The sequence below is a fragment of the Netta rufina genome, assembly GCF_964035555.1.
Source record: "Netta rufina genome assembly, chromosome: 3".
Taxonomy (NCBI): Eukaryota; Metazoa; Chordata; class Aves; order Anseriformes; family Anatidae; genus Netta; species Netta rufina.
The window spans coordinates 55,034,462-55,054,432 of record NC_140125.1 but is presented as its reverse complement, the minus strand read 5'-3'; positions in this window follow the sequence as shown (position 1 = coordinate 55,054,432).

Below are 19,971 nucleotides of genomic sequence, written 5' to 3'. Positions count from 1 at the left end.
CCCAACATTTGTTATTTCCTTTTCAAAGGTATATGAGTTCACTGTATGAAGTAGAAAAACTGTGTGCAGTCACTCCTTACCTCATCCTTAGTCTCCTGGCATGGTTTCATCACACAAGAAAAGCATGAATTCTGACAACTGCAAGAGCTAGTACTCCGTTAAGCCGAAATGTAACAGCAAACAGAGTATGACTGAAGAAACTTACCTTCCTGAAATGTTTTTCTCAATTTGGAAGCATTGGGATTTCTCTTTCCCACACAAGAGTAATACATTTCTTAATCACTAAACATTTCCTAAAGGGTTAACTACTGTAAACTTACATCTCCATCTTCTTTCACCAATACCTTCTTTCTTCATTAATTGTTATAAATATTGTGATCACTCAGAGTTCAATTCTAGAAAACCTAGACATTCTAGGCAGGGCAGAAAAAGCAGGAATAGTATCATCTCAGTTATAACTTTCAGAAGCAACACCAAGAAACCTATGTATACTTCCTCCACTTTCTTTTTATTTATCTTGATGAAGAGCAGCTGTGACAACACTTGTAAATACACATATTTCTTTTAAATTCTTTGGGATTAATATAAATGTTCAGAGGTAAATTGTGTTTATATCAACAGCAAACAGGGTAGGTGTGAAAACAGTTAAAGCTTTCCTCATTGCCTTTCTCTGCTAGGTCCAGGGATGAAATTACCTGAAATCTGAAACAGATAATATATGCATATATTTAGTACATGAATATTGTACAAACTGGTACTACAATTCTGATAATTCCCAATGTTATACATTTTGGTAGCATAAGTGCATATCAGCTGTTACTGGTAACGTTTAATCAACAGTAGTTTCAGCTGCTCTGTTTTTAATATACATCTCCACCCCCCAAATTCCTTTTGACTTTTAGATGGCAATTCAACAATTCCTGTAAGTTCTATAAAAGTCCTACTGGACTTTTTGTTTTCTAGATTTGATATTTGCTATATAGATTAGCCTTGCCATCTACTCAAAGTAATTGGCCTATATAACTGAATGCTTGTTTGCATTGCAAGCAAATGCAAGAGCAGAATAATTGTTCTCTCTCTCTCTCTCTCTCTCTCTTTTTTTTTTTTTTTTTTTTTTAACATTATTTTAACTCTTATTTTGTCTTTTGGGAAGTACTGAATGCATGTCTATAACTAGTAATGTTGCATTGAATCTGAATCATAAAACTGATGATACAAAACTGCAAGGAGTTGCAAGGAGTAATTGATACACCAGTAAATACTTTTTTACTGCAAGGGTGATGGATCACTGGAACAGGTTGCACAGAGAAGTATTGGAGTCTATATCGCCGGAGATATTCAAACTGCCTGTACATGGCCATGTGTAAGCTGCTGTAGGTGATGACCCTGGTTTGTGCAGGACTAGTTGGTCTCCAGTGGGGCCTTGCCACCTCAGCCATTGTGTCATACCAAGTTTAAGGTCAGAGATTAAATGAGAAATTTACAGGTATGCTACGATTACTAACAACAATAAAATTATAATCATAATTAAAGAAAGCTTCTCTTTCTCTTTAAAGAGGCTCCTTTGCCCTTATGCAGCTTTATAAAATTTCAGAAATCATAATTTTTAGAAAGGATCCATGTCATATAGTCCAGCCTACAATTTTGAGCAAGTTGTGTGAAGCTGTTGACTCCGAGGGTGGTGAGGCCTTGCAGAAAGATCTGGGCAAATTAGAGAGTTGGACAATCACCAACAATATGAAGTTTTACAACAGCAAGTGTCAGATTCTGTACCTGGGAAAGGGAAACCCTGGTTCTGGTTATACGTGCAAAGTGGGGGAAGAGATGCTGGAGAACAGCCCCACAGAAAGTTACCTGGGTGTTTTGATCGACAGCAAGCTGAACATGAGCCAGCAGTGTGCCTTGGCAGTCAGGAGGGCCAACTGTATCCAGGGGTGCATCAAGAACAGCATTGCTAGCTGGTCAAGGGAAGTGATCATCTTTTCCAACTAGTATATATATCCTGTGATTCTATGATTTGAATGCTCTTAAGTATTCTAAGGATGGAGGATGCTTAAGTCTTTTTTTTTTTTTTGAACCTGAAAAACACTTCAAAGTGCAATGAAGAATTCTCTAAGCAATTAAGAATAAGTTCACTATCAGCCATAAAGATCTGCCTTAGGTATTGAATAAACATTGACATATAAGGGCCAGAGTGGAAAGAAAAAAATATATATATGCGTATATATAGACACACATATATGTCTTTGTTGTACAAAATAACCTTGAATAATGTCTCTCTCCCTCTTCACGTATGGGAGCTAACAACAAAAAACAGATGTCCATTCTGAAATTATGTTTCTTGAATAATATGTACATAAGTCCATTTTCTAATGTGGACATTTTTACTGCCTAGGTTTATTGTTCTTATTTAATATGCAAGCAGTCTGTATGATCTGTGGTCAGAAACATGGAGATGGTCTGTGCCAGAAACAACAAGTGAATACCCTTGTCAGGTATGACAAGATGACTTTATAACAAAAAACTCCATGGTGAAAATTGGGATTGAAGGATAAGGATGAATCCGTGGGAGGCAGATTCAGCACTGTGTGGTTCAAAGTGAAGGACAAAAGAACAGAGAACAGAAGAGGCACAGCAAATGGAGTGGACTGAAATAGGTCAGGGTTGTTGAAGAGGATCAATATTTTCAATGCGCTCTTGAAGGAGAGTCCAAAAAGTCTATGTCGAATGGTAAACATTTCTAAGTGTTTTCCTAAGGAGAGATTGTTATGTCACTTGTTGATGAAAATGCAGACTAGTTCCAGATGCATTAAGAGAAGGTTACTACTTCATCAGATAAGAAAATCTTTGTTTGGCAGAATTCTCTGTGATTATCAATGCATTTTGTAATGTGGAGACAGACAGCTCTGTATCCATATAACTCATATAACTCTAAACCTTAATAAATCAGGATTTGTATTCAAAGAACAAAAAGCTTGACATTTATCTTCTCTAAAAAAAAAAAATTAAAAAAAAAAATAAAAAAATTGAAAGCAAAAGGTTTTTATGACAGTTCTGAAACCCCTTCATGATTATCTGGAGAAAGAAATTAAATATCATTTAAAGGTCATGAGAACTTTCATGGTCTGAAAAATAAGGGGAGCACAATTCTGATAAAGAGCCTTTGAGAAAAATATTTTACAATTAGGTGTGTTACCAAATAAGAATCTGCTTGGAAAGCAGGAACTGATACAGATAAGAGAGCATAAATTACATTTCAGTTTCTTTTGAGAAATACAAAAACAACCTATCATGAATCCTCAAGTACTTTTAAAGTAATGTAAATAGTTGCCATGAATGTCAAGCCAGACTTCATTTTGTTGCAAAAAAAAAGTGACATTTTTCAAGTAATAAATCAAAAATTCACAAAACTTCCATCACTATGCAATCCATTAGTACCACACAAATTGCAGAATATGCATTTACATTTTAAACCATCTAACGATATTTTCATTTTTTTCATAAATTTTGTGTAAATATAAGTTGAATAAAATAACATTTTACCATTTTACTTGAATATTAAAACATTAAAATTACATTCTGTTAACACACAGAATAAGTTAAAAGTTACTTGATTAAGGTTGGTAGAACTATTTTATTGAAATAAATGTATTAAGTCAGAATATATAAAAGTGTTAAAACCAAAACTGCATGAAATGCCTAGAATATAGCTTTTTAAACCTTTTTGCCAATGGATTTTCCAAGAAAACATGAAACATAAAAGAACTTTTACAAGTCTATAATGAATTAGAAAGCAGGATTCTCCATGGCAACAGTTTGAAGGTTTTGAACTGGAGGAATGCTGAAATATTTTTGTTTTGTTTTTCTATAATGAAGTCTCATCAGATCTCCATAAATACCAGAATATGTCTCCATTAAGACAAAATAACAAAAAAGAATAGTCCCAGAAGTGCAAATGCTCTAATTACTAGATTCTTTGTTATCTAGCTCCCCTTTGAACCAGAAAATACTGTCCCCTTCCATAAAATCCTGTAGTATCAAGCTTCAGATCTTGATTAGTTGCTGCGTAAAATCTATTCTTCTTCTAAATTCTAATTTCTTTCTTTTTTTTCTTTCTTTCTTTTTCTGTTTTGGCATGGTCACCCATCATTTTTGCCAATTGTCCCAAAGTTCCAGAATGACAAGAATTGGTGAATGATTTTTTCATTACCTCATACAATGCATTCATGGGTTAGTAAATCTCTTAAATATCCCTTTGGGTTTTCCTCCCCAACCAAACGACTTCAGGCTTCATCCACACAATGTATGTGTTGCACTCCCTTCACCATTATGATTGTGCTTCTCTGAAATTTCTCTAAGTCCAAAATACCTTTCTTGAAATGCTTCAAAACTGCATATGACACCGTTAGGTTGATGCATAATATATATATATATATATATATATACACAATATAGCCTATATATACACAATATAGCCTATATATATATATATATATATATATACACAATATAGCCTATATACACAATAAATAGCCTTCTTCTTGATATATATATATATATATATATATATATATATCAAGAAGAAGGCTATTTATTTCTATTTTTCAGTACCCTTCTTGATGATTGACAGCATGTTGCTGGCTGGCTTTTTGGTTCTTCTGCACATTGAGCTGTTGATTTCTGAAAACTGTTGAAGGCTGAAAGACCTGTCTCCTTATAAAAGAATGATTTATAGTATTTTTCATTATATACATTTATCTATCCAGAAACCGCTTTTTCACTTTTTGCCTGCTCATTTTTCTGAGTTCCTTATGATTTTCTTCTCCAACACTAGAACAACTAGATGCCAAGTATAATTTAGCATGATTTGAAAAAGGAGGACATTTCATTGCATTCTCCCTTCTGTAGGTTAACTCAGGAAAATGTTAAACAAAACCTCCCCAGCATTTATCCCTGATGGACCCTATCACTGATTATTCTGCATCCTAAGAATTGACATTACCTTTGTTTCTCAGACTTTAACCAGTTTTCAGTCCATGAATGGACAGAGCAGCTGTGAACCAGAATCAAGGAACTGTTTGCCTTGAGAAACAAAGTATTTTTGCAAGTACTTAATAGGCTTTTTTAGGTATAGAAAGATAGACTAGTTATGCCTGTAAATTTTAGGCCATTTTTCTCCAAGATTAAATTTAAGGCATGCTGTCTTATAGGAACTTTGTGAAAAACAATGGAAATTCTGTATTGCATTAGAAAAGTATACCATGAAACAATGTAATCAGGAGAATTTTATTTCATTTTTACTTCTTTCATTTATTTATTTATTTTTAATTTATTTTTTAAATGTGAAGGAAAAAGGCCATGATTCATGATCACGTATGTTCCATGAAATATCTAGACTTGATTTAGGCCACCACCACTAAAGTAGGAAGAAGACAGCATAAAGAGAATCTTATTTGCAAACTTACATTTTGGATTCATACTGGCATTACAAGGTGGATTTAATATGTGTCATGAGTGAGGTGAACTGAATTAATAGAGGTGTGTATAGTAGTAACATGTTGAATTAAGAAAAAAAAAAGCTTTTTGTGACAACAAATGCTAACTGAGGAAATGTAAATTATGTGACCATATTTGTGAGGTTACAGATGTCATTAGCACAAAAATATGTTTTTTGAGGGTCGTAATTCACAATATATCCCATTAGAAGTTGTGATTTCTAATACAAAATTGAAAAAAATTGAAAAAATTGAAAAACAGTAATAGCTGCTCTGATTATTAATTGAAAGAGAAAAAAATTCAACTGGGCTTTGTGTATTTCAATTAGATACCAGATATAAAAGTAATGATGTTAATTTAAGATTAGTGACATCAAGATAATTACAATCCCCTTAGCAAATTGTTACAATACTGATTAGAGTGGCTGGGTTGTTCACCTGGGTGGTTTCACTGGTTAGTTCTGGAACTGATAAAATATCATCCTGTCAAGTGAAATGCAGGTGTTGACTAATGTTGCATTTGTAATTCAAAGGTAGTGGCTGACAGGGCTTATTAAGTTTCTGGTCTACCCACCAGCATTGGTGTTTCCTCCCCCTTGTCCCTAGTTGCTCATGCAATTTAGTATTTCTGCCATTTACTGTACTTTTAGATAGTCTAATACATCCTAGTCTTAAGAAATAAATTCCTTCATCCTTAGGCTACAGTTTCACTTTTCACGCTATCTTATTACTCTTACCTATACTGTAATACGGCACACTAAAAAATCTTGTTTATTCCTTCATTTTTATTTTTATTTTTTGTGTGTGTGTGTGCAGGCTGTCAGTATACCCCTTCTTATTTCACTTTTGCTGGTCCCAGTGCATTATAATCTCTGATTTTTTGTTATTATGGATGTCAAAGAAATTTTCTTGTAACACTGAAATCAAAAACTGAATATATCAGTTTTTCATCATTGATTTCTCTTCACTCTATTTACTTTATTTCCTCTTTCTTCCTTTTCCCAGAGATGATACTTTGCTTCTGTGAAATATGGGGAATGTAGAAATAAGGATAACTGATAACCATTCTTTATGGCCACTACAGGTATTCTCCAAAAGAAGTTAATCATGCAGTGGAAGATATTCATTTTGAGCAATCGCCCAAAAGTGGAGCAGCAATTATAGGCAAACAACAACTGGCATCTTGCACCAGCTGTACAATCAGCAATTGCAGCAATTGGTTTTCCAGGGATCTTGACAGAAGCAACACAGGCCCTTTGTGGACAACAAAACCTAAACCTTACATATACGTTAATAATGTCTAAGGCAGGAAAAATAAAGAATATGCTAAGTCTTCACTTTGGAGAAGTGGTAGAAGATCCTTCCTCAGGCTCTTTATCGTGTACTTTGGTGCAAATTATCTGTCAGTTGGTATGGAATCATTTTCCAAGAAAACATGATGAGTAGCTTCCACCACTACATACTTTTATACTTTTATTCTTTTTTTCTTTTTTTTTTTTTTTTTTTTCCTAGAAAGTACCTCTGTAGAGAGCGAAGGAAAAGGAACTCAACAACTCATCAACACAGACCAGTTTCCTCATTTGCTTTTTTTTTTTTTTTAAATTTATTTATTTATTTTTAAGTTTTCAGACAGAAAAGCTTCCTGAAAAAAATTCATTTTATTTTTTAGCACACCTCATTCCCTTCGAAGCTTTTATTGACTGAATAGACCTGTCTGGGTGCTTTTCTGTCTCTAATTTTCCTTACAAGTTTTGCTCCTACAGTGGAGTCTGAAATTACTCTGAAATTGTATCTGTGTACTTTGAAAGAGCACTCAAAATTAGTTTACTTTTACATGTGCTTATCTGCATTTCTGAGTATTATTTCATTTCCTTGTATTATATTCAGCCTACCAGACTTTCTGCTAGCTGATGTGCTGTTGATCTCAGTAAATAAACTGTTGTTTTAATTGTTCATTGTTGATGAAAACTCCTCAGCAGTCTGTGAATCATGTCTTGAAAATACTAATTCCAGATGACCAGTCTTTCAGAGACTCTCACAGATTAAAACCCATTTTGCAAAATCATTTTTGCAGAAATGGCTCTTTCATTAGGTGCTCCGCTATTGCATAAAATTGATGAATTCATCAATGAATTCAAAGTACTCCTGTTATCTAGATACAAAAATGTTATCTCTGTTTTTCAGACAGAGAAGCTGAAATGTTGAAGAGACTTCCCAAGGCCTTAGGTAAGCTAATTAGGTAAGCTAATGCTGCAGCTGGTTCTTCAGCTCTCCAGTGTTTGTCTTTTAATTATAAATATTGAATATCACGCAGAGTTAAAACATAGTTATTTGTTAGGATAATACGGTATATTAGACAGGGGTTGATCATGGACAAATTATGAAGTATATATATAACCCATGTGATATCAGTTACTGTGTATGACACTATATTAAAATAAATAGTAATATTAAAACAAAGGTAAGTACATAGAAAAGAAGTTTGAAAAGTAAAAGGAATGAACTCATTCCACTTCAGCTTTTGTTTAGTGGAAAATGACCAGCTAGGTGAAAGACCACATTTTGTGAAAGGGGAAATTACACTTTAGTATATGTAGGAAAAAAGAGGTGTAGTATATGTAGGAAAAAAGAGGTGATGGCAAAGCATGGTTCTACTTGTCATTTATGGTCACAGATGATATTTACGGCATTGAGTGTACCCTCAGTAAGTTCTCAGATGACACCAACTTAAGTGCGTGTGTCGATCTGCTTGAGGGTAGGAAGGCTCTGCAGGAGGATCTGGATAGGCTGCACCGATGGGCTGAGGTCAACTGCATGAAGTTTAACAAGGCCAAGTGCTGGGTCCTCCACCTAGGGTGCAATAACCCCAAGCAGAGCTACAGGCTGAGATATGAGTGGTTGGAGAGCTGCCAGGCAGAGAAGGACCTGGGAGTGATGGTTGATAATTGGCTGAATATGAGCTAGCAGTGTGCTCAGGTGGCCAAGAAGGCCAACAGCATAAGAAGCAGTGTGACCAGCAGGGATAGGGAGGTGATCGTCCACCTGTACTCAGCTCTGGTGAGGCCGCACCTTGAGTACTGTGTTCAGTTTTGGGCCCCTCGCTACAAGAAGGACATGGAGGTGCTTGAGCGAGTCCAGAGAAGGGCGACGAAGCTGGTGAGGGGCCTGGAGAACAAGTCCTATGAGAAGCGGCTGAGGGAGCTGGGCTTGTTCAGCCTGGAGAAAAGGAGACTCAGGGGTGACCTTATCGCTCTCTACAGATACCTTAAAGGAGGCTGTAGTGAGGTGGGGGTTGGCCTGTTCTCCCACGTGCCTGGTGACAGGACGAGGGGGAATGGGCTTAAGTTGCGCCAGGGGAGTTTTAGGTTGGATCTTAGGAAGAACTTCTTTACCGAAAGGGTTGTTAGACATCGGAACAGGCTGCCCAGGGAAGTGGTGGAGTCACCATCCCTGGAAATCTTTAAAAGATGTTTAGATGTAGAGCTTAGGGATATGGTTTAGTGGGGACTTATTAGTGTTAGGTCAGAGGTTGGACTCAATGATCTTGAGGTCTCTTCCAACCTAGAAATTCTGTGTGATTCTGTGTGTCATTAAAAAAATGAAAAAAAAAAAAAAAAAAAAAAAAGAAAGAAACAAACTTCACAATTCTGTGCAAGTATGTTCATGCGTTGGCATAATTTTTGTAAATATGGGAGTACTGCACACAGTATAACAATCACTGAGATTCTCATGGCCAAACAGGTGTTACATGATATTTCTTTTTCTGTTCTTTTGGCCAGCCTGAAGAGGATTTTTCATTTGAGGTATGTAGGAGAAGAGATTTAACAGAAAAGAATGCTCATATTTTTCCTAAGGAGTATCAAAGGAAAAAAAAAAAAAAAAAGAAAAATAAGCAAACAAACAACAGCAAAAACACAAAGCAGAACTATTTTGAAACAACTTGTTCAAACTGGTACAAAGTAGGCAAGCATTGATCTTTACAGACAATTATACAAGCTCTTCTCTTATGCAGTACTTTCCAAATGCAAGTTGACACATGTCCAGAGCCACAGCTTAGAACATTCCCCTATAAAAACTTCCGTATAAACTTGCATATAGAGCAGCCATTATGGTCAAAATTCAGCCGCTGAACTGCACCCACAGTTCTCACAGAGCAAGCTAGAGACAGTGGCAGCTGCTAGGTTATGTTCTACAGGACTGGAATGGACAGTCCAGGATCCCTAAATGTATACCATGTGGTTAAGGGGAAGCATCCATGGCTGAAAATGGACAACTGCTCATCATCTGGAAATGTTGTGCATGAGTTTGGAAGAAGAAAAAATCAAAGCTGGAGATGAAAGAATAGGTAGAATGCAAGTGTGTAGGATATAATGATTTAAATTCTGAAAACTGAACCAGGGGAAATCGCTTCTTTCACTGAATTGATACCAAAGTGTATGATATCATTCTGAGTTTTGCACTAAGGACTTGTCTATGAGCATCAGTGAGATGTGACCTTGTTCAGACTGTGGTATTTAATGAGATACTCATTCCTTGTACTAGGGTCTGTTAAGAAAGAAAAATAGAATGTTGAATGTCTAAGTTGTAATGACCTACAGAGGGAACCATACAATTGAGTGAGTTTATTTAATTGTTAATGAACAACAGCATCCTCCTAGTCTTTGCCTTATATGCTGTCTTCTTCTTGAATATATAGCATAATCATTCATAGGTTTATTTTGAATCTCATATTAATATATCAAATATATTTTCCTATTATTGACTAAAACTGCTTACTTTGTCTTCTTCCAAACCATGGTGTACATACACATTCACATTCTGCAAATATTGCAGAATTCATATTCTATAAACTTGCAAATAATTTCTTGCCTTGATAAAAATTACTATTGTATTCCCCAAACAGTTAGGAATTGTTCCTTCACAATTAGGAATAACGATTTTATCGCCTTACAGTGATTTCAATGGAAATTATGATGAGGGGAATTTGTTTTAAGCAGACTATTACATGAAGCACATGGTGTTGTCTGTATGTTCTCTCTATACACATGGTTTTTGCAGAATATTATAAAACAAGCCAAGGGTAATAAAAGGAGCTACAAAGTTAACTGCATGCCGTCGCTGAATGTCTCTTTATTAAAGCTGCTATGCTGTTGTAACAACTTTTCTGTTCAGGTCACCAATTCTGGAAGGCTTTCACCCACCACGAACATTCAGTTAATGGCATTGTAATACTTTCAAAGCAATATTTGCCTTTTGGGTAAGACATAAATTATGAAAGACATAATTCATATCAAGGCCAATTAGAAACTTTTCAGTATCCACTACATAACACAGACTAATGGCATCAATATTTTCATCTATTTAACAGAGGCATGAATCTCAGAATTAATTATTCTAGTGAAATTATGTGAAGGACCTTAAAATTAAATAGTACAGCAAAATTCAGGATTGTACTTTATATCAATAGCAAATATTACTCCGTGTTTAAGTCCTATATTTAAGCTTATACTTTGGAAATTATTTTGATATTACAGTAGGTGTGTAATTAGTTTGTTCTAGCCTTGGATTTGATTTTTAACAAAATCAATCAAGAAAACTTAAAATAAGGTATAATGAAGAAAAAAATGTATAATAATATGAATTGGTATAGTAATAATAATAATAGTAATAACAACAAAAGTAATAATAATTGTACCAGGATGATATTCAGGATCAAATTCATATATATTTTCTGAAAGAAAATGATTGAAAGGAATACCCTTCCTGCCTACCAAATCATTTAATGGATAATTACGATATTTGATATATATATGATATTTGAAAAAAAAACACATATTGAATTAACTTTTGCATACCTTGCTAGTGCAAAGTTAATTCATTGAATCTCTTAGTATTTGAAGAAACATCACTTCTCTTGGAAGGTGTTAATTATTTTATATCACTTACGCATGAATTTTCTTTATCTATTGGTCTTTAACTTTTGGAGTTATCAATGAGTTCTGGATTAATGACTCTGAAGAAGGATCATATAACACAAATACAGTCCAGTCAACTTATTATCATCTCTAAGAATAACTTATTTTAATCATTTTGGTCATGGATGAATGTACTCTTTGACTGGACTTCCTTTGTGATTTAAAAGTATTCAAAAGTATTACTAACTTCCTGATTTCATTTTATATGCATATCTTATAAATTATTATATTTCCTTTCTCTGTTGCTATTTGTTTTAAAAGGGATGCTGGATATATGCATATTCATCTTTTAATGATAACAATTTTTATAGACCTTCATAAATGTTTTCTGATGACATAATACCATCAACCACGGAATCACCATGGAGTCTTTAAATCCCTTCAAACATCCTGAAGCATTGCAAATGTTGAGATTGTTTGCTTTTGGCTATGTATTTGAAAAGCTTACTTTTTCACCTGTAAGTTAAAGCTAATAAAAATACATCTAGTAGATGTATTGACATTTTCTGTGACCATGCTAGAATCTGCACTACACAGATAAGCCCTAGAAATGGGAAAGTGAAGAGCCATTATCAGCCCAAATAAATTTTACTGTATGTACCATATTGTTAGTCTCTGACTGTCAGCAGAACTGCTACCGCCTTATGAACAATTAACTTCTGTGATATTCATATTTCTTCTCTGCTCTCCTTCTTATCTTTCATTTACTTGGAGTTCAATTACTCTACTTTTAGGGGTAAAGCAATTATTCACTGTCAAGTTCAGCTTAATAAATCTTTTTTTCTTAAAATAAAATTTGGAACTACCTCTGAACATTTTCTTACTTGTAGATCCCACAGAATAAATACAATCACATCATTTTTGTGATCATAAATCTTTGAATGGACAGAAGTCAGTCATACTGTCCTCACATATAGAGGACATCAGCAGAACCTACATTCTTTCTGTAATCATTTCAAAATAAGTGCATAGGATTTAGACTTTGTAATGTACTCGGGGTGTGGGGGTGTTCTTTGGTCAAAATGACTCAACACAGAGGCAAATAAGTTACAGCCTTTTGGTGGTTTGAATGTGTCCTGTGATTGGGGATTAAGTGGTCCATTATTTACGCATTGACTGTTTATCCTCATTTAATCATACCATACATGGAATCATTAGATAGAGTAAGCTGCAGTAAATGATAAATACACTAGCAATACAATATCATTGTCTAGAAATTTGGGTTCACAGTCCCAGAATTAAATCTCTGCAAAAGGATTGGAGGACATTTTCTGGTTGGAGCACTGGAGGACTGGCAACGGTCTGCTTTCCTTCCTCCAGAAAACACACCAAAGGAAGGTAGAAATGGCAAGGATCACATTTAACTGGCTATGAGGTTGTTTCCTTACCTATGTAGAAGCAGTCAATTAGGCAGAAAACAGTATACTGGCATTTTGGACTATCAACTGCCTCTTAACTGAAGAAGTAGAAGAATAAAGATAAGTGGTTAGAAAGCACATGAGGTTAGGTCAGTCTGGGGAAGACAACCCTTAGAGAAGTATAGTTACATCCCTTGATATCAAACAGTTCTCTCATGTTTCAAAAACGTATTTACTAAATAGACATGCCACCAAGCCCAAATGTTTAATTATATTTTTGTATCCATGTGAATTAGTATAAAAATTGGGCAAGGAAGATTACCAAGATTGGAGCTAAAAAAGTTTGCAGATTTCATGCATTTCTAGTCAGGTATCATACTGTATTGTCTGTGAAAGACAACTGTGATGTCCAGAAAAAATTTCTCTCCTTTGTTACCTGCCAGACTATTGTGAACAGCCTGTGTCAAAAGTATAATTACTCTTGGAAAGTGGAAGTTACAATGGCAGCTGTTCATGCAATTATCTATTTATTATTTATTATTTATTAGTTATTAAAAAGTAATCCACAAAATGTTGTAGGAAAATAACGTATTTGTTATGCATTATACACCAGCAGTAAGATATACTATTGAAAGTATGGGCTTAGAACCTTAGAGAACTGTTTACATTTCAAAGTATTTAAGTATTATATAGTTTACTGTTACTGAAATTCAAGATTTCAATTGTTTTGTAGTTTCTAAGGTGGGCTTAAACAAACATCTCAGAAGAAAAGGCAATGTAGCAAATGCTGATTCCTTTTTGTGTTTAAAATGTGGTTCTGACAATATAGAATCATAGAACCATAGAATATCCCGAGTTGGAAGGGACCCACAAGGATCATCGAGTCTAACTTCTGGCTCCACACAGGTTTACCCAAAAATTCAGACCAGATGACTAAGAGCACAGTCCAAACTCTGACAGGCTTGGTGCTGTGACGGCACCAAGATGAGGAGGGTTAGAAGCCAAGTCCCAGTTCAGCACCACAGGTAACCCCCTTCCCTACCTATCTCACTTCCCCAGGTGCCCCTCTGTATTAGGTTTGAGGCCCTGGATCTTGAAGGAGAGGTCGGCAAGGATGTGGTGGAAGCCCCACCTATGAGGTCACATCAGAAGAGGCAGCTGACACCACGCTTTAAGACCGCCTCTGAAAAGAAAGAAAGAAGGGTAATTGTAGTAGCAGATTTCCTCCTGAGAGAGCAAATGTCACTGTGGTCTTCAAAAAGGGCAAGGAAGAGGACCCAGGTAACTATAGACAGATCAGCCTCACCCCCATCCCTGGTAACGTGATGGAACAACTTATCCTTGGCGTTGTTCCTAGACGTATCAAGGATAAAAAGGTCATTAGGGACAGTCAACATGCCTTCACCAAGAGGAAGTCATGCTTGACCAACCTGATAGCCTTTTATGAGGATATAACCAGATGGATAGATGATGGAGAGGCAGTGGACGTGGAGTATTTTGATTTCAGTAAAGCCTTTGACACCATCTCCCACAGCATCCTTGCAGCTAAGCTGAAGAATTGTGGTCTGGATGATTGGATAGTGAGGTGGACTGTTTACTGGTTGAATGGAAGAAAACAGAGGGTTGTGGTTAATGGGATGGAGTTGAGTTGGAGTCCTCTATCTAGTGGAGTTCCTCAAGGGTCAGTAATGGGACTAGTGTTGTTTAATATATTAATCGATGACTTGGATGAGGGAATAGAGTGTGCTGGAAGCAAGTTAGCTGATGACACTAAACTAGGAGGAGCGGCTGACACACTGGAAGGCTGTGCTGCCATCCAGCAGGACCTCGACAGGTTGGAGAATTTGGCAGGGAGAAACTTAATGAAACATAACGAGGGCAAATGTAGAGTCCTGCATCTGGGCAGGATGCAGAACACCAGTATAAATTGGGGACTGCCCTGCTAGAAAGCAGTGAAGGGGATAGGGACCTGGGTGTCCTGGTGAACCTCCTTATGACCATGAGCCAGCACTGTGCCCCTTGTGGCCAAGAAGGCCAATGGCAATGACATTAAAACGAATCTTCATTGACCAGTTTTCATACTGGTCTTCCTACTAAAACCATCATCTGATTCATGTGTTTTAATATCCACAAATGTGGTCATTTGTCCACATCAATTATCTCTGCAGCAGAGTTATCTGTGAATAGTTTTTCCATTAAATGGTTTTGTAACATGGGGGTTTGATAATTTAGAAAAGATAGCAACAATTATTATTATTAATTATTATTATTATTATTATTATTATTATTAATAATAATAATAATAATAATTATAATATAATAATATATAATATAAAAATTTATATTTTTATATTATATATATTATATTATATAAATAATAATAATAATAATAATAATAATAATAATAATAATAATAATAATAATAATAATAATAAATGCCCCAAACAAAGAAACAACAGCAACAAAACATAAAACCCACAAACAAGAAAGATGATACTGCCTCTTCAGGGATTTTCTGTTTCCATATTAGGTTCCTTTATTGGCTTACATGTTTTACTGTTTCTGTGACTCTATTACTTGTGCTGACTTGTACAAAGCCAGTAACAGTGCCATAAAACATCATTTCAAGAAGTGAATAATGACATTCTCTACGGTCATTAAATCTCATCATTCTGAACTTTAATTTTGTCAGGAAGGTATGTATAATCAATATTGTTTGAATGAGGTTTAGTGGCATAGAAAAATATTACGTGTTAGTAGAATGGAGCAAATGGTGCTGCACTCCTTGTTAATCTTGGCATTATGTAGGTCCAGCTGAACATTATTACTGTCTCATCAGTTATCCTTCGAACTGTACCATATCGATCAATTCTGAGCAGTCAGTGCACATCAACCACATATTTGAAGTGAGGAATAGAGTGAATTCTGTATATCAAAGCAGAGACATTGAGAAATGTTTGAGTTGAGTAACAGATGCCTTGAAACCATGAAGGTCAAGGGACATGACATCTGCCTTGTACCATGACCGACAGATTAATGTGGGTGCAATATTTTTGAATTAGTTAAAATCAGTTTGCCTAACCCACACTCATCTCTCTTAGTTACTAAAATAATCCTGGTAAATCCACCAGAAGAAAGAACTTGGTATGCACATTTAGTAATAAAAACATCCATTTCTGACAGATGAAGCAGATGAAGCAAACTTCACAAAACAACTTACACAATGTGCCATAGCTGCCCTTCATTTACTCATGTCATTTCAGACTATGAACAATATACCAACTGTGATACCAAAAATTTACATGCGCTGAACTAGTGTTGAAATACCATGGTAACCAATGCATTCCATTTTTGCTGTTTCTCTGGCCAGAAAATCTAACAATTCTGTAGATAACATTTTCCTCTTGTGCCCCATTATATTTGTACTCTTTGTTGATAAATTTATTTCATTTGTGGGGTGGTATTATTTTTTGTGTTTTGTTTTTCTGGAAAGGTAATATCTTCATGTCTTATCTACAAGATTATATTGTCAGCATGTATATTATTGGTTTGTTACATTGTTTATGCAAGTCCACTTCAGAGCAACTTTATTAATTTTAATTACCTCCTCCAGGAAGGATTGATTCCAAATGATATAGTAAAATCCCTGGGGGAAGAAAAAAAATAAGAAAAAAAAAATACTTCTTTAAAGGTATGTTTAATATACATACTATTTTAAAAGAATAATTGTTCCACAAAGATCAGTTTGAAAATCCAATCCTTCTCTATTCATTTAACTTTCATTTTTCGTTTAACTTCAGGGTTCTGAGAAATAAATTCCAATGTTGATTCTTGTTAGACTTTCAGTGATCCATCTAATGGAAGGTAGGCATGGCTTCATTTCTAATGCACTAGCTAATTTCCAGCTGAGACAGTAGGATCATTTAAGACTGCATGATCTTAATAAACTGCTCAAACAAACAACTATGAGGAAAAAAAAAAAAAAAAAAAAGTATCCAAAAACTATTTTCTAAATATTTTCTTTAGTTGAGGGAATGGATAAAAGGAGAAGGGGGAGGGGTATGTATCAGACAGGAGAAAATAGATTTTCAAAATTGTGGAAGAATCATTTAAAAACAAATAATAGACTCTCAGGAAAAAGGCTGTGCAGCTTTGACATGAAAAACTTGAAGGCTTTTTGTCATTATTTTTGAAACTTTGCAAATTTTTCCACTTGGAGAAAGACAGCTCTTAAGTTTTTCAGCTACGGGCTAAGTAATATAAGCAATTACTATGTGATAGCAAGTTTTAATGAGAAAACTCAGGAGAAAATCTGAGTTAAATTTTGCTGAGCCATGAGAATCTGTTCTTCTCAAGTTTTCAGTGCCATAATTAATATTGTCGGTATAAGATATTGTATAAATTGATGTAACATCTTGATATCTGGAATATTTTTTTAGGTTATTATTCCAGTGAATTTTAACCTGTCTTGGAAAAGCAAATTGTCTCAATGTAGATTCCACTAAAAGATCTGTCTGGTTACTGTGATGGTAATTTTCCATTGAAGAAGGACATAATAGTGGATGGAGTTAGAAGACTAAATCATATTAGAAGTAGAATCTGGTGAGGGATATGGAGGGCAAAAAGAAGACTTTAAACAGGTGTAGAAAAAAAAAGCAAAAACTTTTGAGCAGCAAAAGTAAGACTAGGGAAAATGTGGGTCTGCAGTTGAATGAAGGAAACTCTGTGATGACAAAGGACATGGAAAAGGCCAAGATGCTCTATGCCTTCATGGCCTTGATCTTCACTAGTAAAAGTGGCCTTCAACAATCACAAGCCCCTGAGTCCAGTGAGGAAGTTTAGAACCTGGAAGACTTGGAAATTGGACATGCACAAGCCCGTGGGACCTGATGGGATGTGTCAAACATCCTGAGGGATCTGGCTGATATCATTGCAAGGTCACTCTTGTCTATCTTTGTAAGGTCATGGCATTCAGGTAAGGCTCCTGAAGACTGGAAGAAAGTAAATGTGGCTTTTGTATTCATGATGGTCAAAAGGGGAGATCTGGTAAACCACAGGCCAATAAGCCTCACTTTGAGCCCTGGGAACACGATGAAAATAATCCTAGAAAACATTTCTGAACATATGAAGGACAAGAAAGTGACAAAGAGTAGTGAACATGGATTTACAAAGATGCCTGATCAACCTGAAAGCCTTCTATAATGAAATGACCAATTTGGTGGAGAAGAGAGTTGAATCTCATTTACTTTGACTTTAGCAAGGTTTCTGTTACAAGAGGACAGAATGTCTTTGCTTCAGTGGCACTTTCAACAGCCTGTCTTGCTGTTGACCAAATTGGAAGTAATTGTCAATTTGAAATGGTTAGCTTTGTTCAAGAATAAAGAGTAAAGCACCTACCCAAAGAATAAAGCACCTATCCAAAGGGAGAAAATTTAAACTAAAGGAGATGTAAAGAAAGGAGATAAATGAGATTTAGGTTAACTCACATCTTCTTCAACAGCTTGTACTCCAAAAATTATTCTCCATGAAAAGACTTTGTTCATTTTTCCATTTAGTTCTCATATTTTTGTCCTTTACACAGGCTTAATGGCAGGAATCCACAGATCAAGCCTAAGAGACAGGAAATAGATGATCAAATAAATTGCATAACTGGAGTAAAAATTATTGTTTTCTTCTAGGTGCTCTCTCTCTCTCTCTCTCTTTTTCTTTTTTTTTTTTTCTTTTTTCTTTTTTTTTTTTTTTCTTTCTTTGTCTTCTTATCTCTCATTTTCAGGCTTTGCATAGTACAAAGGCCTCTCTGAATTCTGCCAAAGTCATAGTAGGAAAGCAGAGATATGAGAGAGTCCATCATGGAACTATACAAAGTAGTAAGAAGCCTCTATACAGCAGGATGTACCTTCAGGAATAGTAAGCTTATGTTATTCAAGTTCAGTATATTATAATGTAAAAGGTTTTAGGGAGATTCACCTTTTCATGACTTACTGCCACTGGAGAACAGAAACAAGCTAGGAAGTGAAAAGTCAGCAGAAGAAGATATACAGTAAGTGTACTCACATGCTTAAATCAGTGCATTAGACTAGTGGGAAATCATCCTTGTATTACAAATTTACCCAGCTCCCCCATGGTTACATGGTTTATTCTGCACCTATTAGACAGCTTTTACCATCATCCTTACGATACAGGTGACCAAAATTAGCAAAATACTACCTGCACAGAACAAACAGGTGCAGCTACTCTTTTACATGCTTGAGAGAAGAAGATTCTGCCACATTTATTTATCTGCACAGGTGCCCAAGGAAAGCAATCAAGGTGACTATAAGAACTTGGTCTCATCCGGTACCTGTTGTTCTCATTGGACTGTCTGGAATTCCTTAAACTCTCAAAGGCACAATGTTTCCATTTATGTGGAAATAGAGGAAGGGGAAGTACAAAGGGGCAGCAGAGAGATGTATGAGGTCACTCTCACCTATACAGTTATTTCCTATGGAAATAGGGATGTTTTGATTGGAACTTACAAATCTAAATGGTGAAGCTATATCAGTGAAAATGATAAACTCCAAATTTGAATTTCATAGGATAAGACTTTGTTTCAACCTGTTATAGAAAATCTGTGCATTTCAGAGTCAGAATTTGATATATCCCACCATTACATTCTATTGTTTGCTACTGCAAACTGGCATCTCATTTGGGATCATCCTGTTTCTATCTAGTAATTAAATGTAATTATGTGGAAAAAGGAATGACTGAAAAATGTACACCTGCAAATTTGGCTTTTGAAGGAACCTGCATGATATTTAAAGCATAGTTTATTTGACCTATATGTTCTCCAAACACAGCACAATACTGCAGTGTATACTTTGTTCAATGTACCAGACCTCAGGAAAGCTGTAAGTACAGTAATCTACCATATAGTCCATATATCCACATTTGTCTTTGAAATGGAATTTTAACTAGGAGTTCAAAATATTAGTTCATTCATTGCATAGAGAAAGTGGCCTGAAGGATATAGAACTACACTAACGTAACCAGTCATAATTATTCATGTGAGCTCTCTGTTTTACCATAACTATTCTATTTTAGAAGTCACTTTTTTTTTTTTTTTTTCCAGAAACCTTGTGAGCATACTTTTGTCCTTGTTGCTAT